Raw genomic sequence first — 26,516 nt, forward strand, 5'->3', positions numbered from 1 at the left:
AAGAGTCATCTTGTACCATTCACAAAAGATTTCCTTAAATTGAGAGTTAAACCAGTGGAGTGGTACACCCAAGTTGATCAATTTGTCAAGATCTCACAGGTTTTTGGGAGAGATTTTAACACCCTTTTGGACATTGTGATACAAAGTGACTTGTGGGCAAAATGTAAAATAGCTGTCCAGTGGCCAGAGAAGGCGCCAAAGATGTATCCTATATTAGATGCACCATTGGCTTTGGTGATGGAAAAGTATCAACAGGTGATTACTTTTTTGAAAGGAAAGATACCAGCAAAGGACATTTCTTGGGTTAAGATTGACAGAACAACTCAGGAGTCCGAAGACACTTTGGTTTTCTTTTATGAGAGATTGTTGCAGGTGTTTGAACATCACAGTGGAATGGAGAATCCTGAAATCAAAGATCGGGAAAGTTTTGTGTCAGGGTTTGTGACAAGATTGAGACCTTAGGTAAGCATTGTGATTCAACAGCATTTAATTTTAATGCAAAATACTGCAGTGAGAATTGGAAATGAAACAGAAATGATTGAAGGAGAAGTTCAGGCTGGTCCAGTTAAAATCAGCACAGAGAGGAAGTCAGATTGCACTGTCTATAGGGAATGTTGGTACTATGCAATGTGTAGATCCACAGGAAGTTTCTAGGATGTAAGCTGAAAATTGTTATCCACAACAGTGTAGAGGATATGGTGTTCCAATTTACCTGAGTACTGGAATTGATGTTGCCACATTAAATATATCAAATCCATGTCATTATTGTAACAAGTTAGGCTATTGGAAGAAGGAATGTCATCTTAATCCTAACAGAGTAATGAATGAGAATCAAGTAAAAAAATGTAGAGTTTGTACAGACACAGTTTAATAACCCTGTATAACAATAAAATGGGCCAAGGCAGGGAATGCAGAGTCATAGCGGACTATTAGTATGTCCGGCGGATCGCCACCGGCCGCATGGCAGTGGCAATCCGCCCGCCATTTACCACCGACAGCATCCCAGACCGTCCACCGGTTTGCCGTCCGTCAGGGTGTTGGGGTGCACATTACCCCCCTGCATTTGCATGCACATTGTGGCAGGCACCGCACGGTGCCTGCCACGTTGTGAATGCAAATGCAAAACATGGCTTTTTTCCATTGCAGCGGGTGCTGCTGAAAGCACCGCCCACCGCAATGTGAAAAATGTGGGATGCACCCGCCTGTGTCACGGGCTCATCCAAATCTTCCCCACGGGACCGCCGCACATATGGCGGGAGGGCCCTTTTGCCGGTACGGTGTCCTCCGTCCTCGTAATAATCCCCTTAATGTACTGTAATTTCAAGTGATGCAAGTTCCTCAAACCCTTATTCCACAGCAAAATGTAACTGGTCACAGATTTAATTCTAACCAGATCCAAATTTTAATGAGAATTCCTTATATAACTAAAACCCATTTCAGCAGTTTCTCATGTTTGACAGTCTCAAGTGTTTTGGTTTAGATCAATCACCCGAGGTGTGCCCGAGGGGGGAGGAAAATGGAATGCTTGGCACACCCCTAAATGTAGACCAGAGTGGTCCATTCATAGAAGGTGAGGTGGTTTGTTTGATACCGGTGCTAACCATTCCACTGTTAGACCCGCTGAAGTTCCAAACCAACACCTCTCTGGAAAAAGAATCCAAGCTGTAGGAGTTGCAAATAAACGAATGACAAATCCAGTAAGACAAGAGGCGTCTGTTAAAATAGGGTCCTTTGATCAGAACTACCAGTTTGCGGTGTGTATTTCTAGTCCTGTAAATCTTTTATGACATGATTAATTGCACAAATTAAATCTATTGCACGATGAACGGTGTGGCGTTTCAGACTCATAATGAGGATGTGAAATTTAAAATGGCAAATCAAGTGCCAATGTTCGATTGTACCCTTTGATGACAAATTATGATTTGCTACCAGATCTTAGAGCTACTGCGAAGCCTGTAGTCTGGGACTTCTCAGGAAAGGACATAAGTATCATAAAAGGAGTTGAGCCGGTCCACATTTATCTTAAAGGTAATGGTGGGTACCCAAGAACCCCTCAATACAGTTTGACTCCTGAAACAATTGCTGGAATCACACAAGTGACACGATTCAATAAGGCATTTTGAAAGAGATAATGGGGAGTCCATGTAACTCACCCATCATGTGCTTGTATAAAGCCTAGAGGTATTTACCGCATCATTCAAGATTTCAGATAGATTAATAGCATTGTTATTCCCTGGTGTCCTGTAGTTCCCAATTCAGCTGTGATTTTATTTCAGATTCCATGCGAGGCTGAGTGGTTCACTGTAATTGATTTGTGGCAGGTGTTTTTCTCTATTCCCTACCATGAAGACAGTCAGTACCTTTTCTTCTTCTGGTTCTAGACCTGTATTTTGGTATGGTGCCGAGTCCCACAAGGGTATGCAGAAAATCCTATAATTTTTTACACTTCCTTAAAAAGAACTTTGGGGCATATTTACAGGGGTTCACTGACACCACATTGATTAAATAAATATTGATGTAAAAAATATCGAGTATAAAATATAGACAACAAAAATATTGACTCCTATACTTAAATAGGTAGGTACAAAAATATTGACTAAAATCTAACAATGTATAAAATATTGACTTTTATATAAATATAAAATAAAATATTATATTTCAAATTGATTAAACATTAGATTTAATTTTAACCAAAAAAAACAAATGTAATATACATTTTAATAAACTATAACAAATAAACTTAATAAAAAAGATAAACACACAAACATAATTATTTATACATATATATTTACTTTAAAACAATTAATAAACTATGATTTTGGATATATATATATATTTTATATATATATTTTAATATATATATATATATATATATATATATATCAATGATTTAAAATATAAAAAAACAAAAATCTATAATGAATTAAAACAATACAGTTAGTGCAACTGTAGGGAAAGTGTTGGATAGCTTAGGGATAAAAATAACTATTCCCACTCCAGTGACTGCAACAGTAGGGAAAGTGCTGGATAGCGGAGGGGTAAAAGTTACTATTCCCACTCCATTGAGTGCTACAGTAGGGAAAGTGCTGGATAGCGGAGGGGTAAAAGTTACTATTCCCACTCCAGTGAGTGCTACAGTTGGGAAAGTGTTGGATAGCGGAGGCATAGAAATAAATATTCCCACTCCAGTGAATGCAACAGTAGGGAAAGTGTTGGATAGCGAAGGGATAAAAATTACTATTCCAACTCCAGTGAGTGCAATAGTAGGGAAAGTGTTGGATAGCGGTGGAGTAAAAATTGCTATTCCCACTCCAGTGAGAGTAACAGTAGGGAAAGTGTTGGATAGCGGATGGGGCAAAAATTACTATTCCAAGTCCAGTGAGTGCACAATAGCAAAAGTGTTGGATAGTGGAGGGGTACAATTTCCTATTCCCACTCCAGTAAATGCAACAGTAGGGAAAGTGTTGGATAGCTGAGGGGTAAAAATTATTATTCCCACTCCAATGAGTCCAACAATAGGGAAAGTGTTGGATAGCAGAGATGCAAAGATTACTATTCACACTACAACAGTTATAAAATGTATATATATAAAAAATTGAGACAAATTATAAAAACAAACCAATTATATTTTAAAAATTGGGAAAAATATATTAAATATATTTAAAAACATATTACATTATTAATTACATATAACACATACCTACAAATATTATATGAAATTAAATAATATTTAAAAAAACATTCTTTTACACAACAAAATATTTACAAAAACATGAATTAATACATAAATATATTTATTTCAATTTCTATCCTATAACACCACAGCAATAACAACACACTTTTATATTAAATTTACTTCCATATTTAACATAATTAATAATCATTTAACAAATACTATTTTAAAAAGAACTAATAACCTTAATTAACAACAAATACTGTAACACTATAATGTCCTTAACACACAACTAAATTAAACTATAACATAATAAAACACAATTAAAACGTATTTTTAAATTAAAAACTATCAATAATAACAACGAATTATAAAGTAATTACAATGAATTAAATAACCACCCCTTACTTCTTTAAAAGTAAAAATTACACACAAAAAATAAACAATTACCCAAAATAAATATCAAATATTGAACAATAATTACCAATTATATATTAATTAGTTAAATACAAATTACTTCTCAACCATTCCCCCTATAAACACCACAACACACACCTAAAATGAGTTACACAATTGCCATGATACATTTTTAATAATGTAATTAATGTAAATGAACAAATAATTATTAATAAAAAATAAATACAATACTTAACACCCTTTATCCCTGTGAACTCGAAAACACACCCCTAAAATGAATTACACTTACATAATTAATTACCAATCAATTAATTAATTATAATTAATCAACAACCAACTATCAAATCATCAATTAAAAATAAATTACTTCCCACCCTTTACACATATGAACACCAAAACATACACCTAAAATAATTACACAATTACCATAGTTAATTACGAATTCATTCATTAAAATTATTTAACAACCAAATATTAATTAATCAGTTCAAAATAAATTACTTCCCACCCTTTACACCTATAAACACCAAAATACACACTTAGAATTTATTACACAATTACCATAATTATTACAAATTAAATAATTATTAACGAATAAAAACAAATCATTAATTAATTAATAATAAATTACTTTACACATTTAACACTATAACTTCTCAATTAAACAAATATATATATATATATATATATATATATTTTTAAACTATTAATTTAATATAATTAAATTACGTCCCACCCTCTTACCCTGTAAACCCTCAACCTGCTGCAGAACTAAAAATACAACAATTTTTTTTATAACTACAAAGAATTTCAAATGTAAGACATATATTAAAAATACAAACAATTCTTATACAAAAAATACATCACATGCATTTAAAACATATACTAAAATACATAACACTATATTTTTGCAAACAATATTAAACACTTATTTTTAAAATCGATATTACTTACGTAAGTTGATATTCTTGACCACGATATTCTTGCTGTTGATATTTCCGAACCACAATATATATTTATGACATGATATTTGTGCAACTCGATATTTTAAACTCAATATTCTGTCTGCCCACCATTTACAAGCTCATATCGCCCCTGGAGTGTCACTTTTTTTGACTCCTGGAAGGTGTAGTGCCATTTTCCATATTTACAAGATGGCGCTAAGCCACTTAGCTTGGCTTAAGTGCCATATTGTAACTATGCCCCTTTTCATCGCAGTCCTCTGCCACAAGGTGCATGCAGTGGGTGTTGCTGTGGGCATTCCACTGCAACACCTATTGCTTTTTTAAGCTGCCCCAGATTTTCAGGGCTGAGGCAGGGCCAAAAACTAACACCATGGAATACCAGGCATTATAATGATGATACGAGGAGAAATTATTAAATTTCTGCAGCCCACATAGAGAGTGCAATCACCAAAATTGATTGTTTATATGCAGGAAGGTGTCCCTTCCTGCACCTAAACAATCGCCCCTGCAGTGAAGGCACCCTAGCAACATGGCTGCAGGGTTCCTGCGCTGGTGCTAGGCAGACTTTCTTGAGCCAGCACTAGGGAAAACACAGGGGTGCACCATATTCTTAGGAATATGGCCCATCCCAATGTTTCAAATTGTTGAAGCATAGAGCTTCCAAATTTGACGCAGCTCCGCGCTCCGATATTTTTTGTAAATGTGTCCCCTTGAGTCTTTGATCATACCCTGTAATTCAGTTCTAGTGCAGTATATTAATACCCTGCTGGTCGCATCAGATAATAAGAAAGTTTGAATTGAGACATAATCGGTCTGCTGAACTATTTGGCTGAGAATGGACATAAAGTGTCCCCAAGTAAGTTGCAGTATTTTCAGAGAGAAGTTCTGTATCTCGGGCATCATTTTAAGAAGGACACAAAGGAAGTATCGCAAAAAATAATATTGCCGATTCTGCAAATGAATCTGTAAACCACCAAGAGAGAAGTATGGATGTTTTAGGGAATGGTGGGCGCCTGTTGATAGTGGATACTCAACTTTTTCCTAGTGGCCAAGTATTTACAGAGGCTGAAACATAGTGATGTGTCTGATCTGGTACCATGTGATAACAAATGATTGGTTGCCTTCCTAGAGCTGAGAGAAAGTCGCTCTGATGCCCCGTGTTGGGCCTGGTCCTTTTGGCAGGGTTATCCCCAAACATTTTGCCTTCTTCCTCTTATTTCTGACCTTCTTTTTGTTGGCTTAAGGACTCTGGGAACTTTACCATTGCTAAACAGTGCTAAAGTGCATGTCCTCTCTCCTTAAAACATGGTAAAATTGGTTTACATCTTTTTGGCATATTTAATTTCCCTTGTAAAGTGGTATCCCATGTACATTAAATGCTACTAGAGGGCCTCCAGCACTGCTTGAGCCACCCACGGAAGTAGTCTTTCAAACCAGTCTCATGCCTGCCCCTGCATGCCCAGTTTACTGCCAATTTGACTTGGCATTGAAAATTACTTGAGACACACAGATGATGGACGTAATGCAGAGTACTGCCAGTCAAGAGATCTGGGTTAAATCCATCGTTCATTTGCTCACCATGCCAACCCAGTTGAGACCAAGCCATATGCAAATCAGTCTTGACCCTGTGCCTCATGGGAAAAGTACAGCCTGAACTGCCAAGCTGAGTCCCCCATGGACCGGAAACAAGCATTTTGGGACTGGTTTCAGGGCTCACCCCACGTCAGCCAGATTAGCTTGAATCCAGTGGCACCGTGAGCCTCGGACCCATGTCTGGCCATACGCGGTGCACTTGTGACGAGACAGTAAAAGACACACCGATGATGGAAGGAATGCAAAGCAAATTAAAGATTGAACCCCAGTGAAGAGATCTGGGTTAAATCCATTGTTATGTTGCTCACAATGCCACCCCAGTTTAGACCCAGCCATTTGCAAATCAACCTTGAACCTGTGCCTCATGGGAACAGTCCAGCCCAAACTGCCAAGCCAAGTCCTCCCTGGACTAGAAAGAAGAATCCTGGGACAGGTTTTGGGGCATCATCACATGTCAGCCAGGCTAGCTTGAATCCAGTGATACAGTGAGCCCCGGACCCACGTCTGGGCATACCCAGCGCACTTAGAACAAGAAAGCAAAAAACATACAGATGATGGACGGAAGGGAGAGCAAATCAAACATTCACCCCCAGTCAAGAGATCTGGGTTGAATCCCTCGTTCTTTTGCTCACCATGCCACCCCAGTTTAGACCCAGCCATATGCAAATCATCTTGGCCGTGTGCCTCATGGGAACAGTCCAGGCCTAACTGCCAAGCCAGGTCCACCCAGGTCTTTCCCTGGCAGAGGAAATCCCAGTCCAGAGTTCCCGCTTTGCACAGCAACGCCAACGTCACCCGTGGCTGGTGCATTAGGTAGAGAAAGGCTTATTGTCTGTTTTAGACAGCAGATAGAGAGGCCTAAGAAAAACTTGCCAGTGAACGTGGAGAAACAATGGTCAAAAGAGGCCTTCTGTGGTGGCAGCCAGTACCTTAAATATTTAGTGGGACAACTGACCACTACACTGATCAGCATGCCAAAGCTGTCATTGTTCGGTATTAACAGTACTTATAATGAACCACAACTGAGAGCTCTAATGTTGAGGCTGAAGACAGTGCTTGTCAGTGGGAAATAAGAACGTAAAATAAAACCATTACCACTTATTTTGCAGACAAAGAGGGTACAGCTTCCTCTAGGATTTTTAAATGGGAGGCGTTCAAGGTAATAATCTGGGGTGTCTGTATGGGGACGTTGGTGGGGCTTTGATGAGAAGCCGTATTTGATCTTACCAACCACAAGAGTAAATTAAAAGCACTGGAAGTTGCTGCACAGTCTGACAAAGAGAAAGAGCTGGACCTCCAAGAAGCCAGGGTCCGATATGCTGAATTACTGGAACACTTGAGGATGATAGATTTGCATGCGTACAAGCTGCATACTCATGCTGATTCAGATAGATCTGGTACACTCTTGGCTAAGTTAATTAGACCACCACCCTCCCCCACACCTATATTAGCCATTCATAATGACCAACACGAATTGCTCACCATACACGTGGACATTAATAGAATGGATTGTGATTATTATACAACTCTCTATGCTGCTCCCTCTCATGATACCACAGTTGCAACCACTACATTCCTAGAGGAGATGGTACTTCCTATGATCACGTCAGCCCAGCCTGAGGAGTTAGCAGCCCCTCTAACCGCTCCTGAACTCCGGTGTGCTATACGAGGAATAGCCTGTAATAAGAAGCCGGGTTCGGATGGGATTCCCATTGAATTTTATTCTACTTTTGCAGCATCCATGGTCCCTAGGCTGCTCCAACTGTACACCACTGCTTTGGATGAAGGTGCCTTACCCTCTACGACACGGGAGGCAATAGTGACCTCTTTGTTAAAACCTAATAAGGCTCCAATGGAGCTCTCATCATATAGGCCCCTATCGATCCTTAATACGGAGTACAAACTTCTTAGAAGGTTACTAGCAACATGACTGCTCCCCTTACTCCCCCCTCTAATTCACACTGACCAATGCGGATTTGTGCCTATCTGCAGTACTTCCTTGAACATACGTCGCCTTTATGCCCTGCTACACTCTGCACGCATTGGTTTCCCCCACTCAGTCTGCCTCTCATTAGACATACGTCAGGCGTTCGATTCTTTAAGCTGGTAATACATGCTGGCCACACTGGTTAAATATGGAATTCCTTCAGCCTTTATTAAATAGGTCAAGCTCCTCTATACCGGACATACGGTGAGGGCCACGACCGGCACTAGTATTTCTACAGGATATAATGTATATTGGGGTACGCGGTATAGTTGCCCGCTGTCACCCTTGTTGTTTGTGCTTGCTCTAGAGCCCCTGGCACAACAGCTATGACGTATAATGGCACCATATGAAATCCCAGTGGGTCAGCTCTGTCACTCCGTTTCGGCGTATGCAGACGACATGTTGGTCTACTTTGCAGATCTGCATGTAGACATGTTGCCTATCGCCTCCCTGTTTGAACAAATTGGGGACATTTCGGGATTGTGCCTTAATGCTTCTAAATCAGTGGCCTTTTCCTTCTATGACACCTACCCACACCCCACACTACAATTTGGTCTGCTGCAGTTTAGGGTGGAACCCATTACCTTTAAATATTTGCGGGTTAATATTTATCGAACTGCTTCAGACAGAGTTGATGGAAATGTTGTCCGAGCACTTAACAACCTCAAATCCTAAGTGGCAATCTGGAATACTTTGCCTTTAACTACTGCAGGTCGTGTAGCTATCTCTAAGATGATAATGCTCTGTAAACTATTGTATACATTCGTAAGTCTCCCAGTAGCATTTCCTGCTTGGATTTATAAAGCCCTGGACCAGATACTAACTTCTGTAATTTGGAGACAGGGCCGCCATAGACTGGCCCTTGCCAAACTACAACTACCTAGTACTGAGGATGGGATGGGTGAGCCGGATTTTAAAGGGTACCCTATAGTGGCTCAATTACAATGGTTGGCTTTTTGGCTGGCTGGTCATAATCTATTTGGAATAGGTTATTTGCCCGTTTGCTTACGGGCCGGAATGCTCCAATCCCTGGAGTGATTAAAATGAAAGACCCTCCATTTCTTTTACATATTGTACTCCACTATTGGAAGTTGGCGCTGAAATATACTAATTTATCAGTGGCATATGCCTGGAATATACCTTTGTTGTGGCTTACCCATGGCTCTGGGAGTTTTGTCGGACACTAGCCTGCGGGGATGGGCAGAATCTGGTGGGACAAATCTGGGGGACTTATTCCTGGATGGAACCTTAATGCCGCATACAGAATTTGTACAAACCTATTCAGCTCCTCCTACACTGTTTTTAACGCATGCAGCGATCACACATTATGTCCGTAGATACTGGTTATTAGATCGAAGGGAACCTCCGGCCTTCATAATATTGCAATCAATGCACATAATGGGGCATGGTAGTCATCTTGTTCGATGGCTATATCAGAGACTACAGACCCATCTGGGAGTTTTCTTACTAACACTACATCAAAGATGGGACAAGGAGGTGTCCAGGGACTTCACTGATAGGGAATGGTCACAGGTCCTTGAATATCCCCGGTGCGTTTCCCGCAATACTTGCCTCAAACTGATTCAACTGTTTCTCCTGCATAGGGACTATCTCACACCACAGGTGATACATCGTATGTACCCCAATTCCATGTCAGTGTCCTCGTTGTCGCAACTCGGATGCAGACTTTATTCATATGTTATTGACCTGCCCGACCTTGTGGACTTCTGGTCAGAGGTTATGCAGGGTCTCACCTCCCTCTTTCTGAGCGTTCCAACTGGAACACCCCTGAGGCCTGTCTCCTCGGGCTCTTCCCACTTCCTAAAAAGGCAAAAGTGTTGTGTTGTTTCCTAAACCTCATTCTCATGCTAGCCAAGAGGCTTATCACACAACTATTATTATTATTATTATTAACGAATTTTGTACCGCGCACGGTTACCCAGGGGCATCCCATCGCTTATAGAGACCTAGAGCAGGCTGCCTATACAGAACGGAAAAGAGCTAAAAATTATTCTGGAAATAGATACGTTTTCAGATGTTTCCGGAACCTGAGAAAATTTGGTTCAGAGCGTAGTGAGAGTGGGAGGGAGTTCCAGGCGCGCGCTGTATGGATAGAAAAACTCCTGCCACCTGAAAGGGCTCTCCTGATTCTCTTTGTCTGAAGGAGGTGTTTGTTGTCAGAGCGTAGAGCTCTTGTGGGCTTATAGGGCCGAATCATGTCCTTCAGAATAGCTGGTCCTTTCCCCTGTATGCTCTTGTGAGCAATGCAAAGGGCCTTGAAGGTCACTCTCTCTCTGACAGGGAGCCAGTGGAGTGCTTTTAAAGCAGGCCTGGCTGACTGCCTGGACGGAACGTTCCGCAGCAGCCTAGCTGCTGCGTTCTGCACTTGTTGCAGGATCTTGAACGTTGACTCCGGTGCTCCGAGAAACAGTGCATTAATGTAGTCCAGGCGTGAGATGATTAGACCTTGGACTAACAGCTTCCGGGAGAGTTCTGGCAAGAGGGGGAGAACCTTACGGGCCGATCGGAGCAATCCATAACACACGCCAGCAGTCTTCTTGGCGTGTGTCCTAAAGGACAAATCAGGCTCCAGCCAGACCCCCAGGCTCTTAATCTCCTTCTTTGGGTCAGGCGGGGTGCCCATGCAGTTGGGCCAGCTGCTCGGCGAGAGGGCAAAACTTGACTGGCCCAAGATCATCAGCTCAGTTTTTGAGCTGTTCAATTTGAGCGATGACCTGGACATCCAATCAAACACCTCTCTTAAGCATGAATGGAGCGTCTCAGGCTGTTTCTCCAGCTGTGTCAGACCCACCACTAGCTGAGTGTCATCCGCATAGCTTATGGTCTTGAAGCCAAACGGAGACACCACACCCTCCAGGGGTGCCATATACACGTTAAATAACGTGGGGCTCAGGGATGAGCCCTGGGGCACCCCGCAATGAAGTGGGAGGGGAGGAGATTTCGCGTTACCTTCCCAAACCTCGAAGGTGCGCCCCTCCAAAAAAGAGGCCAACCATTCCAGGGCCACTCCTGTGACACCCGACTCTGCTAGGCGTTGTATCAGCACTCCATGATTGACGGTATCGAAGGCCGCACTAAGGTCCAGGAGGATCACTGCCACTGACCCCCCTGCGTCCAAAGTGCTTCTGGCCTCCTCTACCACTGCTAGCAGAGCCGTGTCAGTTCCATGACCCGGTCGGAATCCCATCTGGGAGTCCCTCAACCGGCCATTCTCCTCAAGAAAGTTGGATAGTTGACGGTTAACCAACCTCTCGGCAATCTTACTAACCCCTGGTAGCAAGGAGATGGGCCTGAAATTGGCCAGGTTCTGTGGGTCCGAGCCAGGCTTCTTCAGAAGCGCTTTAACAACCGCATTTTTCCAGTCCGGCGGCACAGTCCCATGAGCAAAGGAGAGATTGACCAAATCGGTCAAGGGCTATCCTATCGATGAGGCAGCCTGCTTTAAATACCGCATTGGGACTGGATCTCGAGGCGGGCCACTTTTCAAGCTCCCGAGGACCTTCAGCACTTCGCCTGAGGTTACAGGGCCAAATGACGTCAATAGATTTCCCGACATGCTCGAATCCTCGAAAGAGGCCGAGGTTCCCATCACCGAAGGGAGAGAACTAATTATGGTGTCAATTTTATTCTTAAAGTAAGTGGCCTATTCCACACATTTTTCCTGTGGTCTGTCGTGGACAAGAATGGGATCAGGCGGTTTAAGAAGCTCCTTCATCACTATAAAGGCTTCCCTCGATGAGGACGCAGCATGATTCACTCTCTCCCCAAAAAAGGAGGCCTTTGCAGCGCGTATTGCTCGTTTGTATGTCCTTAATTCCATACGATATTTTTCCCTGCTCTCTGTCTCCGGGTTCCTCCTCCATAATCTCTCCGCCCGTTTACAGTTCTTTCTCAGGGTTCTGAGCTCTAGGGTATACCATGGGACGGACCCCACTCTCTTATCCCTAATAAGCATCTTCTTGCGTGGAAGCACATGGTCCACTGCGTTGGTCAGCCAATTCCCCACCATAGCATCTTCAGTCACCGGATCCCGACCTTTCTCAGGCTGGGAGCCCTCCAACCGGGCATTCCAGGCCTCTACCGGGAGCCTTGACCATGCCCTGTCTATTCTAAATTTCCTCGGTGGGAGAGTGTCATCGCACTTTACCTCTCAGTTAGCCATGATCAGTGAGTGGTCGGACCAGGGAAGAGCGAGGGGGGCATAGCTGATATACCCGCCATATTCGCGAATAGGGGGTCCAAAAGATGCCCTTTGACATGTGTGGCCTCGGTGTTTATCAAGTTCATCTGCAGGGCGCTCAACTCGCTCATCAAATTAGTTGCCATTGGGTCAGTTGCTTCATCAAAATGGCAGTTGAGATCTCCCAACAGAATGAAGTTGGACGAGGCCGAGGCCAGGAGAGTGGTAGTTTCCATAAGTGAAGATGTAAAATCACCCACACTCCCAGGTGGTCGGTAAACTAGGAGGCCTGTCAGCGTGCAGGTAGAGGAGAATTGAAGGGAGAATTGGCAGCTCTCACAGTCTTTAACCCCTACCTCCCGTGCCTTACAGCCCAGTGACTCCCTATAGATAATGGCCAGACCCCCCCCCCCCCTGCGCCTCTGTCAAGGTGGTAGATCAAATATCCCGGCGCCAACACTGTAACCACATCCGGACCCGAGGCGTCAGATAGCCAAGTCTCAGTGAGAAACAGGGCATCAACCTTGTGGTCCAGGAGTAGGGAGTTAATCTCCGTAGCGTGGCAGGGGAGAGACCTGCAGTTCAGCAGGGCGAGACGACGCAAGGTAGTGGGGGTGGTTTCTCCTAAATCTGGTAGACAAACTCTGCATCCCCTAAAGCGCTTTCCCCCTATGGAAGTCAGCTAAGGCCCTGCGCAGAGGGAAATAGCAGGAAGAAGTTATAAAATGGGCTACTGCGGAGAGGGAGGCGTTGTACCATGAAGAGCACAGAGGGTTAAGACAGAAACCGATATCTTTGGAGTGAGCTCAAATGTTGGAGATTTTTAAGGCACAATGTATGGATATCACTGAGGAATAGTTTGTCCCTGTACATGTATCCTTCCTGTCTGCCTCCCCCCTTTTTAATCATTCCCTTCCCTCCTTCCCCCCTTCACCTCCCCTGCCGCCGTCTACCCGGCGGTGATACCCTGCTCCGCCCCGCTCCCCTGATGGTAATCAGAACAGACACCTTGTTTATCATAGCATAGTTCTTTATTATGGTTTACCTTTTTTCAAGTCACAGATTTAAGATTTCATTACACAATCATATGTTATGCAGTCAGAATTATGAGTACGATCTTGTTGGTACATGTGTATAACTTACTCATTGTTGATTTTGTGCAGGTTCGCTCACATTCTTAATTTTCACAGATTGTGTGTATACACCTGTACCTTGTAACGATAATCTTTGTAATGAAGTAGTTTGAACAAGTTATTACGATGTTTAGGATATACTGATGTTGATTCTACAGAATGATCTGAGATTCATAATGCTGTACAATAAATTGTATCAAACCAAAAAACGAATACAACTCTGTGTTAAAAAAAAAAGAATGGAAAATAAAAATGCACTTACCTACTCCATTTGCTCTCCTCCTCCTGTCCTTGTGCTTTAGTTCATTGAAGTTGGTCTCTGCAGCATTTGAATTCTTCACACCAATCCAGATGCTGCTGGCAATGTTGCTGATAATGTTAAGCAGCATGAGAACTGCACCAGTATTGGCTGGAGCAGGCTGGCACGTTGCTCCCGCAAGCACTAGGGGCCTGTGCCTGCTCTTCATTCAGTTGTCAAAGACAGGTGGGTCGAGAGGTTAAAAGTGCCCTTCTCAGGCTGTCTATCGCAAGACAGCCAGTCAAAATGACCTGCCTACTCTAAACTGGTGGATTGAGCACCATGCCCCTACTGCTAGTCAGCAGAATTGACCCCACCCCCAAAACGCGGCTCAGTTGGGGAAAGGGAAAAATAAAAAGGTAATACATTCCTTTTTTATTACCATTTTATGTTTTACCTTTGCACACTGGCAGCAGAGGGAGGATTGGTGTCGTTACAACGCAGGCTATTACAACGCCTGCTGTTACAACGCGTTATAAGAAACAGGGTTGAACCCAATATAGTCAGTACTGTTACTGCTGTTACAACGCGGTTTTTACATCGCATACCACTACAACGCATAGTGCTTTTAAGCGCTGGATAGTGATTTATTTAATTTACTTTTCCAACTCCAGTCCCCGTGGATAGTAGGGAAGGTGTTGGATAGTAAATTAAATATATTCCCTATCCTAGAGCGCCCCCCAGCGCAATGCGTTGTAATGGTTTGCGTTGTAATGGTTGCGTTGTAATGGTAGTGCGTTGTAATAAATGCGTTGTAAGTGATGTTCCCCGCAGAGGGATAATGCTCCACCGACCTAATGGAGGGGCCGCTGCTGGCCTTCTGTTCATCATGTACCAGGATGGCATGTTATACAAGGTTGATGCAATATAAACCTTGAAGCCATGTTGCAGATGCACTAAAGTAGTGCTCTGATTGGTCCCTGGTGGTGTGAATGAGATAGGAACGTTTCTGAATCTCTTATTTCTTTTAATTGGTGTTCACACAGCTGAAGGGAGTGAAGATTTCCTTAAGATTTAGGAACGTACAGACCTCTCTACTTGCCTTATTCTTGCAAGTGTGAAGTTCTTTGTGCAAAACGTATTCCTTTTATTTTTTGACTTTTACTGAAGTCTGATTATGCTGACACCTTTCTTTCCTTTTATTATCCTAATTTAGAGACCCTTGATAGATTACCCTACATTTGATCCATGTTTAGAAGGGTAAATGGTCAAAATATTGATTCCAAAATATAGACTAACCTAAATATCGACTCCAAAATATAGAATGGACAAAATATCGAATGGACAGAATATAGACATCAAAAATATCGTTTTGAAGGTAGATAATGTAATATCGATTTTAAAAATATAGGCAGTCAAAATATCGAAGTACATAATATAATTGATTAAAAATATCGAATTTTTAATAATATCGAATTCTTTTAAGTGTTTTGTATGTTTGTATATGTGTGAAAAGTGTATATATTTTTGTAATTTATTTTAAGTAATTAATTTTATGTTATTTAATTTTTGCGTAATTTAATTCTGTAGCGGGTTGTGGGTTTATAGGGGAATAGGGTGGGAAGTAATTTCGTTATAATTAATTAAATATGTTAATTAATTAATTGGTATTTATTTAGAATAAATTGTTAATTAATTTTTAATTGGTAATTCATTAATTTTTAATTGGTAATTCATTTTTATTAATTGATTAATTGATAATGATGTGAATTTAATTAATTTATTTTCTGTAGCGGGTTGTGGGTTTTTAGGGGAATAGGGTGGGGAGTATTTAATTATAATTAATTAAATATGTTAATTTATTGGTATTTATTTTGAATAAATTGTTAATTAATTTGTAATTGATAATTAATTAATTCTTAATAGAGAATTAATTGTTATTAATTGATTAATTGATAATTATGTGAATTATATTAATTTATTTTCACTAGAGTGGGAATAGTAAAATGTACCCCTATGCTAGCCAACGCTTTCCCTACTGTTGCACTCTCTGGAGTGGGAATAGTAATTTTTACCCCTACGCTATCCAACGCTTTCCCTACTGTTGCACTCTCTGGAGTGGGAATAGTCATTTTTACCCCCACACTATCCAATGCTTTCCCTACTGTTGCACTCTCTGGAGTGGGAATAGTAATTTTTACCCCTTCGCTATCCAACGCTTTCCCTACTGTTGCACTCTCTGGAGTGGGAATAGTAATTTTTACCCCTACGCTATCCAACGCTTTCCCTACTGTTGCACTCACTGGAGTGGGAATAGTAATTTTTACCCCTACGCTATCCAACGCTTTCCCTACTGTTGCCCCCTCTGGAGTGGGAATAGTAATTTTTACCCCTACGCTATCCAATGTTTTTCCTACTGTTGCACTCTCTGGAGTGGGAATAGTAATTTCTACCCCTACGCTATCCAACGCTTTCCCTACTGTTGCACTCTTTGAGTGGGAATAGTAATTTTTACCCCTACGCTATCCAACGCTTTCCCTACTGTTGCACTCTCTGGAGTGGGAATAGTAATTTTTACCCCTACGCTATCCAAGCTTTCCCTACTGTTGCACTCTCTGGTGTGGGAATAGTAATTTTTACCCCTACGCTATCAAAACTTTTCCCTACTCTTGCACTCTTTGGAGTGGGAATAGTAATTTTTACCCCTACGCTATCCAACGCTTTCCCTACTGTTGCACTCTCTGGAGTGGGAATAGTAATTTTTACCCCTACGCTATCCAACGCTTTCCCTACTGTTGCACTCTCTGGTGTGGGAATAGTAATTTTTACCCCTACGCTATCAAAACTTTTCCCTACTCTTGCACTCTTTGGAGTGGGAATAGTAATTTTTACCCCTACGCTATCCAACGCTTTCCCTACTGTTGCACTCTCTGGAGTGGGAATAGTAATTTTTACCCCTACCCTATCCTACGGTAATAATATTGTGTATTTTTTATTAATATTATGTTAATATATATATATGTTTTAACAGATATGATTGTATATTTTTTTTATAAGTTAAATTAGTTATTTAATAATTTTGAGGTAATTTAAGTATTTGTAAGTATATTTTAGCTCTTTATTTTTAATATTTTTTTAATTTTACATTATTTTTAAGAAATTCGATATTTTTACACAGTATATATATATAAACGATATTTTGGGTTCAATATTTTGGTACTTACCTGTTTGTAGATAGGAATTCGATATTTTGTCTGTCGATATTTTGGAATCTATATTTTGGGTAGTCTATATTTTGTCCCTTGATATTTAGTCAGTGATCCGTTTAGAAGAGAGAATGGAAGTTCCATTATGGAACACCTGTTTGCTTTAATCTGTGTTTATAAAATTGTGATTTTTGCAATACAATATGTCATTCTATTTAGCCTTAACTTGCTGAGAATTTTCAGCGTACCTTTTATATTTCTCCATTTACTAAACTTGTTCTTGGTTGGAGGCATTGTGGGAACTGGGTTCCCCTGCTACTCGACAGTTGCCGTCAATATGGGGGCAGTCACTGACGAAGAAGTAATTAGTAAACGGCTCTTAACAGATGGTGACGGAGCTGGAGATGATAGCCAAATCAACCGTTTTGTAAAGTCTTTCATGAAATGGTACTATTCTGGATCTCACAAAGAAGGGTATACTCAGTACCACCGTATGCTTGCTACTTTGTCACAGTGTGAATTTTCGATGGGAATAACTCTACTTGTGTATGATATGAACCTTCGAGAAATGGAAAATTATGAAAACATCTACACAGACAAAAATAATAGCATTGTGGCTGCTCATGAAAAAATTGCTGAATGCAAAAAACAGATTGTGCAATCAAAACGGATTAGAAAAAATAATCAGGAATATGATGCCTTAGCTAACGTGATACAGAATCATACGGACAGACATTAAACTTTAAAGGAACTAAGGACCCGATGTAGGAGCCTTAATACCGGTCGGAAACGGCCGATTTCGGCCGTTTCCGACGGGTAAATGGCCATTTGGTATGTAGGTGCCCGTTTCCGAGGGCATATGTAGGTAACTGCACATTTACCGAATCGGTAAAATTACCTAATCGGTAAAATACTGATTCGGTAATTCTACCGATTCGGTAAATTCCTAATGTAGGTGGGACTCTTCTGAGTCCCACAGGTGTTACCGAATCGGTATTTTACCATGAAATACAACTTCATGGTAAAATACCGATTCCGGTGTTCATGCACATGTGTGCATGCACACCTATGCCATGTGGCAGGCAGACCTGCCCCTAGGGCATGTATGCCTGCCACATGGCACCCAAGCCTGTATTGGGGGTGCTAGGGGGTGTCAAAGTGACACCCCCTGCACCCTTGCAGAAATCGGTAATTACCGAATCGGTAAATACCGATTCGGTAATGCCCTTTGATTCCTATGGGCTTCAAGGCCCATAGGAATCAATGGGGGATACCGATTTGGGGAGAGAAATGCAGCACCTTTCTCACATCAAAGATAGTGTTGACGATAAGCTGGAGTTGAGACACAAGCAGTTCCTTTCCTTCTCAGCACCATGCATGAAATTCAACAGACTTTGAAAAGTGATGACAAGAGTGCTGAAGAATCTCAAGAGACTCAAATAGAAACTAAGAGTAAACAGTAGATGCTCATAAAAGCCTTTAGCTTCCTTGAGTTACTAAAGTCTTTTGTTTGTTTAGTAACCAACAATTTCGTGTGCCATTTAAGTGACTCTGGCACTAACAAAATTGTTGTAGGAAGATTTTTTTGTGTTTTTTTCATTTGTGATCACTGGGGCACAAACATTAATCTTTGAAAGCAGGATTATTTGAAAGTATATTTTGGAGAGCAAAGGCCAGATGTAGGTAAATATCATTTACCGATTCTAACATACCGAATTTTACCGATTCAGTATTTTAGAATTGGTAAATGATATGTAGCTAATGATAAAATTCCGTAAATACCGATTCGGTATCCCCCATTCATTCCTATGGGCCTGGAGGCCCATAGGAATGAATGAGAATTACTGATTCGGTAAATACCGAATCGGTAATAGGGGGTAGACTTACACGGGTGACAGGGTGTCACATTGACACTAACCCTGGGCGTAGTTCGCGGAGTCGGACTCCGCGAAGCTACGCGAAGACGTAGTTGCACTCCGCGAACTACGCGTAGCTCCGCAACCATGCGGAGTTGCTTGCTGGGCCCGTTCGCGCCCCGTTTTTCGTCTTCGGGAGCACGGTGCGCGTGTTCGGGGCATTGCCTGCATGCTCGGGATGGCTAGCGCGCTAAATTACCCCAGAGGTTTGTCCCGCCTGCTTGCGTTCCCTTATTTCCTGTTCCGGGTCACAAGTAACGTGGTCGCGTTGTGCAAGACATGTTCGGGAACTCATCTTCTCGTTCGCACTACAAAAGTGCGTGATCGCGCTAAATATCGCGCGAACCTACCCATGCGGTCGCGATGGGCGCAGCCATCTTGGATCACACACTCTGGCTATGGTTTTGGGCCTACTTTTGCATCCTGTTAAAATCTCTTTAATCCTTGTCTTTTTACCCACTTTTTCTACCTTTCTTTAGTTATTACCTATTTCTCTCTGTGCCTAGGTTTATATTTTTCATTTTATTTCTACTTTTACAACTTTTCTATTGCTTTTTACTTCCTTCTTGTTCTTTTACCTTGCTTCTTCTTTCCCCTACCTTTTTGTCTTGAACTTTTAGTTTTCTTCTACCCTCCACCCAGAACCATGGTCAAGGGCGCCAGCAGCAGCGGCGGCTCAGAGGGCAAGGCGCCAGTGCCCCCAAAAACTAGGCTGCCTTGCGGCAGAATGCGCCCCCTAGGGGTGAGGCCCCGCCAACTTTTTGGGGAGGAGGAGGTGGCTGCCCTGGTGTTTTTTATCCAGCGCTACCTCCCCTTGATGTTGGCAGCAGGTGGCAGGCCTGGCTCCGGCTACCAGCATATTGAGGAGCGTCTCCGGCGGTGGGTGAAGGTGCGCCGGGCAGTCTTCCGCTGCTCCGGTATCCGGCGTACCCACCATCAGCTGACCCACCGTTGGGCAGACATTTTGGACCGGGAGCAGGACCTGTTGGACCTGCTTGGCGTCGAGGTCGTGGGTCTTGGTGAGTGGCTACCCCAAAAAAAAAAGTGTGTGTATAATATATCTCTATAGTAGTATAAGTATTGTTATTGTATCTTTGTAAATCTTGGCTGAATAAGTAACGCGATGACTGGTGCTCCTAGTTACATTTCCGATGTATTCCGTTATTATATCTACTGTAATTGTATGACACTGGTCTATGCTGCGCTTCTTCATCTTCACTGACTCTTGCGTGTTCAATTTGGCGCTAGCTTTTGCTGTTTATTGGTGTGAGATTTTCTTTATTGTAGAGAACTGAAGTTAGTTAATGCTATTAATAGAGTCTTGTCCTTCCTTTGTCCGTCAGTGAAATAGCCGTTGATGGATAATTGTACGTGTTTGCAATGCATATTGTATCATTTTTTTTTCACGGCCTTCTCTTCTGCATGAATACTCCTCTGGCAATGAATGCAAAAGTTACTTTGTTCTTCTTACCTCAGCCAGGGCCGGATTTAGGCATGTTCAAGCTGTGCAACTGCACAGGGCCACCAAACGCCTGGGGCCACCCCACCAATATATATCCTTAATTTAATAATCCTCAGAGGATGGATACATATTTGCGTGGCGGCCCCTGGCAGGGATTTGGTGCCTCCGGCTCTGTTCCACTTCCAAACACCATGACTCCCCCCTCTTCACTGGCCTCCGTGCTCCGCCCGACCTCCTCTTCCGGGCCCCCCACCTACGCTATCTGGCCAGGAGTCCAGGACCACCATGAGCCTAGAGCCGCCCCAGCCTCAGCCCTCCAAAGAACTGATGTAGTTTGTTTATTGAGTGGGTAGGGCAGCAGTAGCATTCAGTCAGTAGCAAAACAAAATATGATGCCATGAACGTACAATTTCGTGTTAGTTAGTATGCACAAAGTTAAGCCTGTCTCCTCCTTGTGATCTATGCATTTTGCTGGCAAAAAATGAAAAAGAAATGGCTACTTACAGATAATTGATTGATTACCCCATTCTTGAATCTGTGGTGTTGTTCAGGTCTTACTGCCTCTGTGTTACTTAGTAATCTGCAATCAGAATGTTTATGGAACATTTGATTTGTTTTCTCCAAGTACACTAGTCAGTGAATCATGCAAGGCAGTAGTCATTTGGTAGACCAATGTTTGTTTCTTTTAATGTTGTAGCAGTGGTTTTTGAAATGCTGTCTATGTTTCACAGCACTCAATGTTTTCCTCTTTCTTTATTATTATTTCTTACTTGAACCACAGAACCCAGGGGCAAGCAGAAGACTGGGACCGAGTCGGCGGGTGAGCGCGAAGAACCACAGGCACAGAGCTCCTCTACTGAGGATCCTGCTGCTGTCCCTAGTAAGTCCAACAGTGTTTTCTTTTGGAACAATGATATTTCCCTAACTTTCTAACGGAGCTTTTTTTCCAACCGATTAATGACATTTCACCTAACTAAATTTTGACAAATGCTTGTTTTTGTTTTATGTTTTCAAAATTTTGGGTATTACTATCTGTCCCTGCCTTTCTGTTCCTTGAAAGAGCCTCTCTTATGACTCTCTGTGCTACTACTAGACTGTCTGTAGGTAAGCTTGCCCTGTTGCCCACTCTTTAGTTAAGGTATCAATCTTTTCAAAAAATCTGTGATCGAATAGCGGAAGGCACAGGGTCCACTCCTGTCTTATGCTTTTTCCTCCGTAATGTCTCTTCTTTGCCAATTGACACCAACCAAGTATGCATCCAGGTGTTGGTCTACTATTTTTGTAAGCGTTAGTAATGAATACCACTACTACTCTTGCGGGTATTCTTCTATGCAGTCACATACATAACTATGTATGCACCCCAAAATTGGATGTTGTTGTTGATAGGCAGGTTGGACCTTACTTACTTACAGTCTTACACCTCAGTCACAGAACTCAGAGGAACCCACAATTCAATGAACGACAACCTATATGGGCTCAGTCATTGGTCAATTATTCAATTACCCCTTTCCTGAACCCCAATATGAAGATGCCAAATGCTTTTATTACACAATCCATAACCTAAGTAACCCCCTTTTGCTCACTCTCTCGTGTAAGTCTACAAGACAACAGACACTGAAAATATACTTCCGAGTCAATGTGGTACTTCAAAACCTTTATTTTGTTAAAAGTAACTAAGTAAGTAACATCAATGTTTTTAAGTTGTTCTGTGAAATGCGTCAAGGGCAGGGCCACCAGAAAAAATCCAGAGTTAAAAAAGGCTGAATAAAAAGTAATCTACATTTGTACAGCTACCAGTGCACGATAGGGAAATGTGGGAAATGTCGGAGACCCCTCACCATTGAACGTATACTGGTTGCATATGCCTCTTTTTGGTAAGCTCTGGAAATCTTTGCTTCGTAGAAGGAATCTTCTCATCTGCCGAAAGATAATGACAAAAGTGGTGCACGTTAGACAGTATGAAAACATTACATACATTTATTCAACTTTTTAGCTGTCATGCTAAAAAAAAGGTATAACCTGAGGCTGTAAGGAAATTCCACAATCCACATTCAAAAAGTAAATACGGGCCTTTCTATTTTCCGAACTCTTCAGGTGTATGCTTTGAACTATCATGTGGCCTCAAAGGCGTCTTCTCGTACTGCGCAACAAGCTGTGAGGTAGCATGCGCAAAACTGTAGACATGTCATTGATGTACAAACTGGTTAGGTTACATGGTTCAGTCTAACTTTCCAAGGACTAGACTAGAGTAGCAGTATAGATGAGATGAGCTTGGGTACCATACCATACCAAACAAATGCTAATATGTGTAGTGTGTTACTTACTCTGCTGTACTAGGCAATGTGGACTACTACTGATTACGTTGTACTTAACTGTTTTGCAGAACTCCGTTTTTGGTGAACAAGTACAATGGGGGCTGTGCATCCATCTAAAAAGGTGTACTTAATTACTTATTTTTATTTTTGCAGAACCGGTACCATCCACCAGTGCCGACGGGGGCAGCGGCGCTGCAACGGCGGCAGCAGAGGCGATCCCGGAGGGGAATGGAGGACCACCAGAGGCACCTACAGCAGCACCGGCAGCAGCGGGGGAGGAGACAACAACGGTGGGCGATGGTAAGTTACATTCAATAGTGATCCGCATTACTTGGTGGGTGGGGAAAACTTCCTCACTGTACTCTGATATTTATAATGAACTTGAAGTTCTACTGGACAATATATGACGCCACCGTTGTCATTACCAAGCTTAGCAAAAGCATTACCACCGGCAAGAATTGATAAAATAAGTTATACAGGCCTCTTCTATGTGACTACAACTCAGCTGTGAAAGGTTGGTGGCAGACTGAAAAAGTCTTATCCACAACATTACATGACCGCGATGGATTAACATGAGATTGATTTTAAGTATGATGAAAGGAGCAAGGAAAAAGCTCCAATCATATAATATAGAAGGATACTTTGGAATCAGCAATGCAGGTGTTTGAGAGCAGTTGGATGCGTGGGTTGTTGTGGAAGCATAGAAAGGGGAAAACACAGCTGCCTGCGTGGATGGGAGACACATCCAATATCGGTGGTTAGTGGATAGTGGATACTAGTGTTGGCAGCGGTGTTTTGGTTAAACCCAAAGGCAAGGGAATGAGGGGACGACTGGATGCATTCCGGGTCGTTGCTGGCGAAACACAAACCACCTAATGTTTGTTGGCGATATAAAGAATGATAGTCTCTAGAGTAGACATTTACTAGTACTAGCTGGCCACTGTTAATTAATGTTAGTTGGAGACTGTCACTTTTCCCGGAAGCACAGAGTATATGATATAAAAAAACGAGATATGAAAAAGACAGGTGTTCGTATGTGACCGTTGAAGTACACCCATGCTACCTATGTTACTAGGGCAGGCATAATGCCGTGCCAAAAAGGCAGACAAATGAAGTATATAAGGCGTAGAATGTTCAAGATAGATAAAACAACATTTTAGGTACTCAACTTGCTTGCTATTGCTACTGTACTGTGCCGCCCACTATGTGTTGGATCCATGTTGTGTTCTTGATTTGCTGGGATTTTTGATTACAACAATTCTGTCTCTTTCTTTATAGTTACTCCTTCTAAACCAACGAGGAAGGAGCTGGCAGTCCGGGCCCGTCAGCGGAAACTGCAGGCCATCGTTGAGGCCTACCGCCGGCTGGTGGCTCAGGCCGAGGAGGAGGAGGAGGAGGCGGCGGCAGCAGCTGCTGCCTCTTCCAATGCCCCGGCCCCCAAGCCTGCAGGAGTACGTCGGCGTGGTCAGGCAGCCGCCCGCCGCCAGATTTTCCCCGCATCGTCCACCCCCCCACAACAACATGGCTGCCAATGTAGGTGCCGCCAGTTCCAGCGAAAAATTCTCCTCCGGGTAGCCAGGCTGGAGGCTCAAAGCAGTCAGACTAAAAAACAAATAGAGGAGCGTGTAAAGATCCTGGTGGATCAACACTTAAAAGCCCGCCGGCTATGAGATGGACCCTGTTTGCCCCTTTTTCAATCCTTTTGTTGGTGGGTGGGAATTGGGTGTTGGGTTTTTACTTTTTTTTTACATGACATTGAGCGTGGGAATTTGGTTGGGGTTAGGGGAGGCGGGTAGGGGGACAGCTGTGGTGTAGGATTTATATATATTTTATTTTTGTATCATCTTTAGTTATATATTACATTATGTTAAAATAAACGAGACACAAAGTTATGTTAAAAAGAAAACATTTGAAGTTCATTCGCGTTTCTTGTGGGGTTGGAGGGGGGAGTGTTTCACCAAATAATGTACGTTGTGCAACCTCGCAAGGTTTAATTTGGCCATGCAGGTCGGCGGACAGTGCTTTTTAATAATAAAATATATTGCCCACATCTTTAACATGCAAACAGATAGATGCAGTAAACCCTCACCGAGTTATATTTGTAGTATTAGAAGAACGACCAGTCTGTCTTGCGTTATACCTCACTGCAAACTTATCTTACCTGTGATTGCTGATGAGATGATGATGATTTATCATGAAGTGTGGCACTGCAAGGGCTGCATTTGATTTCCAAGACAATGGCGAAGAATCTGTGGTTCAGAATCAGAACTTCTGTGATAGTAGTAGACAGACCCTGCCAGTAGCGACAAAAAGAAAGAGACAGTCATTTGCGTGACAGACAATGTGGGGGTAGTATAAGTAAGTACAGTACATTGCATGGGTGACCCAATATTGCAACTGCTAAACTGAAACAAAACAATGGTTTTGGGGACTGGAAACTAAGTGCAAGAGAAGATAAGAAGTTCAACTTTACTTGTAGTACTCACGGCAACGTCAAACTTTTCTAAATCATAATGCTTTACACTTTAAACCCAAAAAATTACGCCAATTCATTAGATGCATTCGTTGTTTGATGTTAATGGTAAATTATTTGGCGTTATACACAGAGCTTGAGTTGGGAAGCCGCAGAAGATCCTGGCCATGCCTTGTTGACATTTCACTATTGTTGCTTTGACCACATCTGCCCCAGCAAGCGCGTGATCAAATTGTTGGTGTATATTTAATGTAAGAAACATCACACCTCAATGTAACCACGCAGCCCGGGGGAAGAGGGTTAGGGTTTGTTTAATGGATGGGTACGGGGGTTTTGGGAAAGGTTTGAGAAAGAAAAACAGTACGCATGGAGATTGGAGACAACAAAAGCAAAACAATGAAGACGATGATTTATGATGTTGATCCGCTAGCTAATGATTGTAAGCAATGGACGTAAGAAAAGGACACGCTGAATATGATTCTTGGTTTCCCGCAATCCAATTGCTTGATGATGAGGATTTGTGGTAAGGGTGAGAGTTGATGCTCATACTATAAAGCAGTGGGTGAAAGATGTCCAGCCTGAAAAAGAAAAGGCAAATACAAAAGAATGTGAATGACCTAAACAAATTTTAATACAGTGAAGATAAAAAAAACAATACAAGAGGAGTAGTCGTATGAGAGGACTTTCAGACTGAGGCGGCTTGGATACAATTTGTATAAGTCTACTAGTTGCATATCATTTTTAATCTAGAAGTACAAAAAAAGACAGGAGCCAGCACACAACAACAGGCCCACGACGACACAGGTTTGGCCGTTATACAAACTGCATTTCCCTAAAAATTTCAGAGCCACAGAAAGGTGAATGAAATTGAAAAAGCAACCTAGCATTTACAAAATTAATCAACAAAATCAATGCGTCATTCTCAGTCATCAATCAT

At 42.1% G+C, this 26,516-nt stretch overlaps 1 long non-coding RNA gene and 1 pseudogene across 1 annotated transcript; both read left to right on the forward strand.

The window, feature by feature from the left end:
* Window positions 1-17,750: 17,750 nt before the first annotated feature.
* Window positions 17,751-18,876, forward strand: LOC147710980 (THO complex subunit 7 homolog; annotated as a pseudogene).
* A 2,742-nt stretch (window positions 18,877-21,618) lies between these two features.
* Window positions 21,619-24,653, forward strand: LOC147710981 (uncharacterized). The gene is made up of 3 exons (XR_015295659.1): window positions 21,619-21,671; window positions 23,260-23,406; window positions 24,385-24,653. It is a non-coding gene; the product is annotated as an uncharacterized LOC147710981 (long non-coding RNA).
* Window positions 24,654-26,516: the final 1,863 nt, after the last annotated feature.

This window comes from Lissotriton vulgaris, chromosome 5 (assembly GCF_964263255.1).
Source record: "Lissotriton vulgaris chromosome 5, aLisVul1.2, whole genome shotgun sequence".
Lineage (NCBI taxonomy): Eukaryota > Metazoa > Chordata > Amphibia > Caudata > Salamandridae > Lissotriton > Lissotriton vulgaris.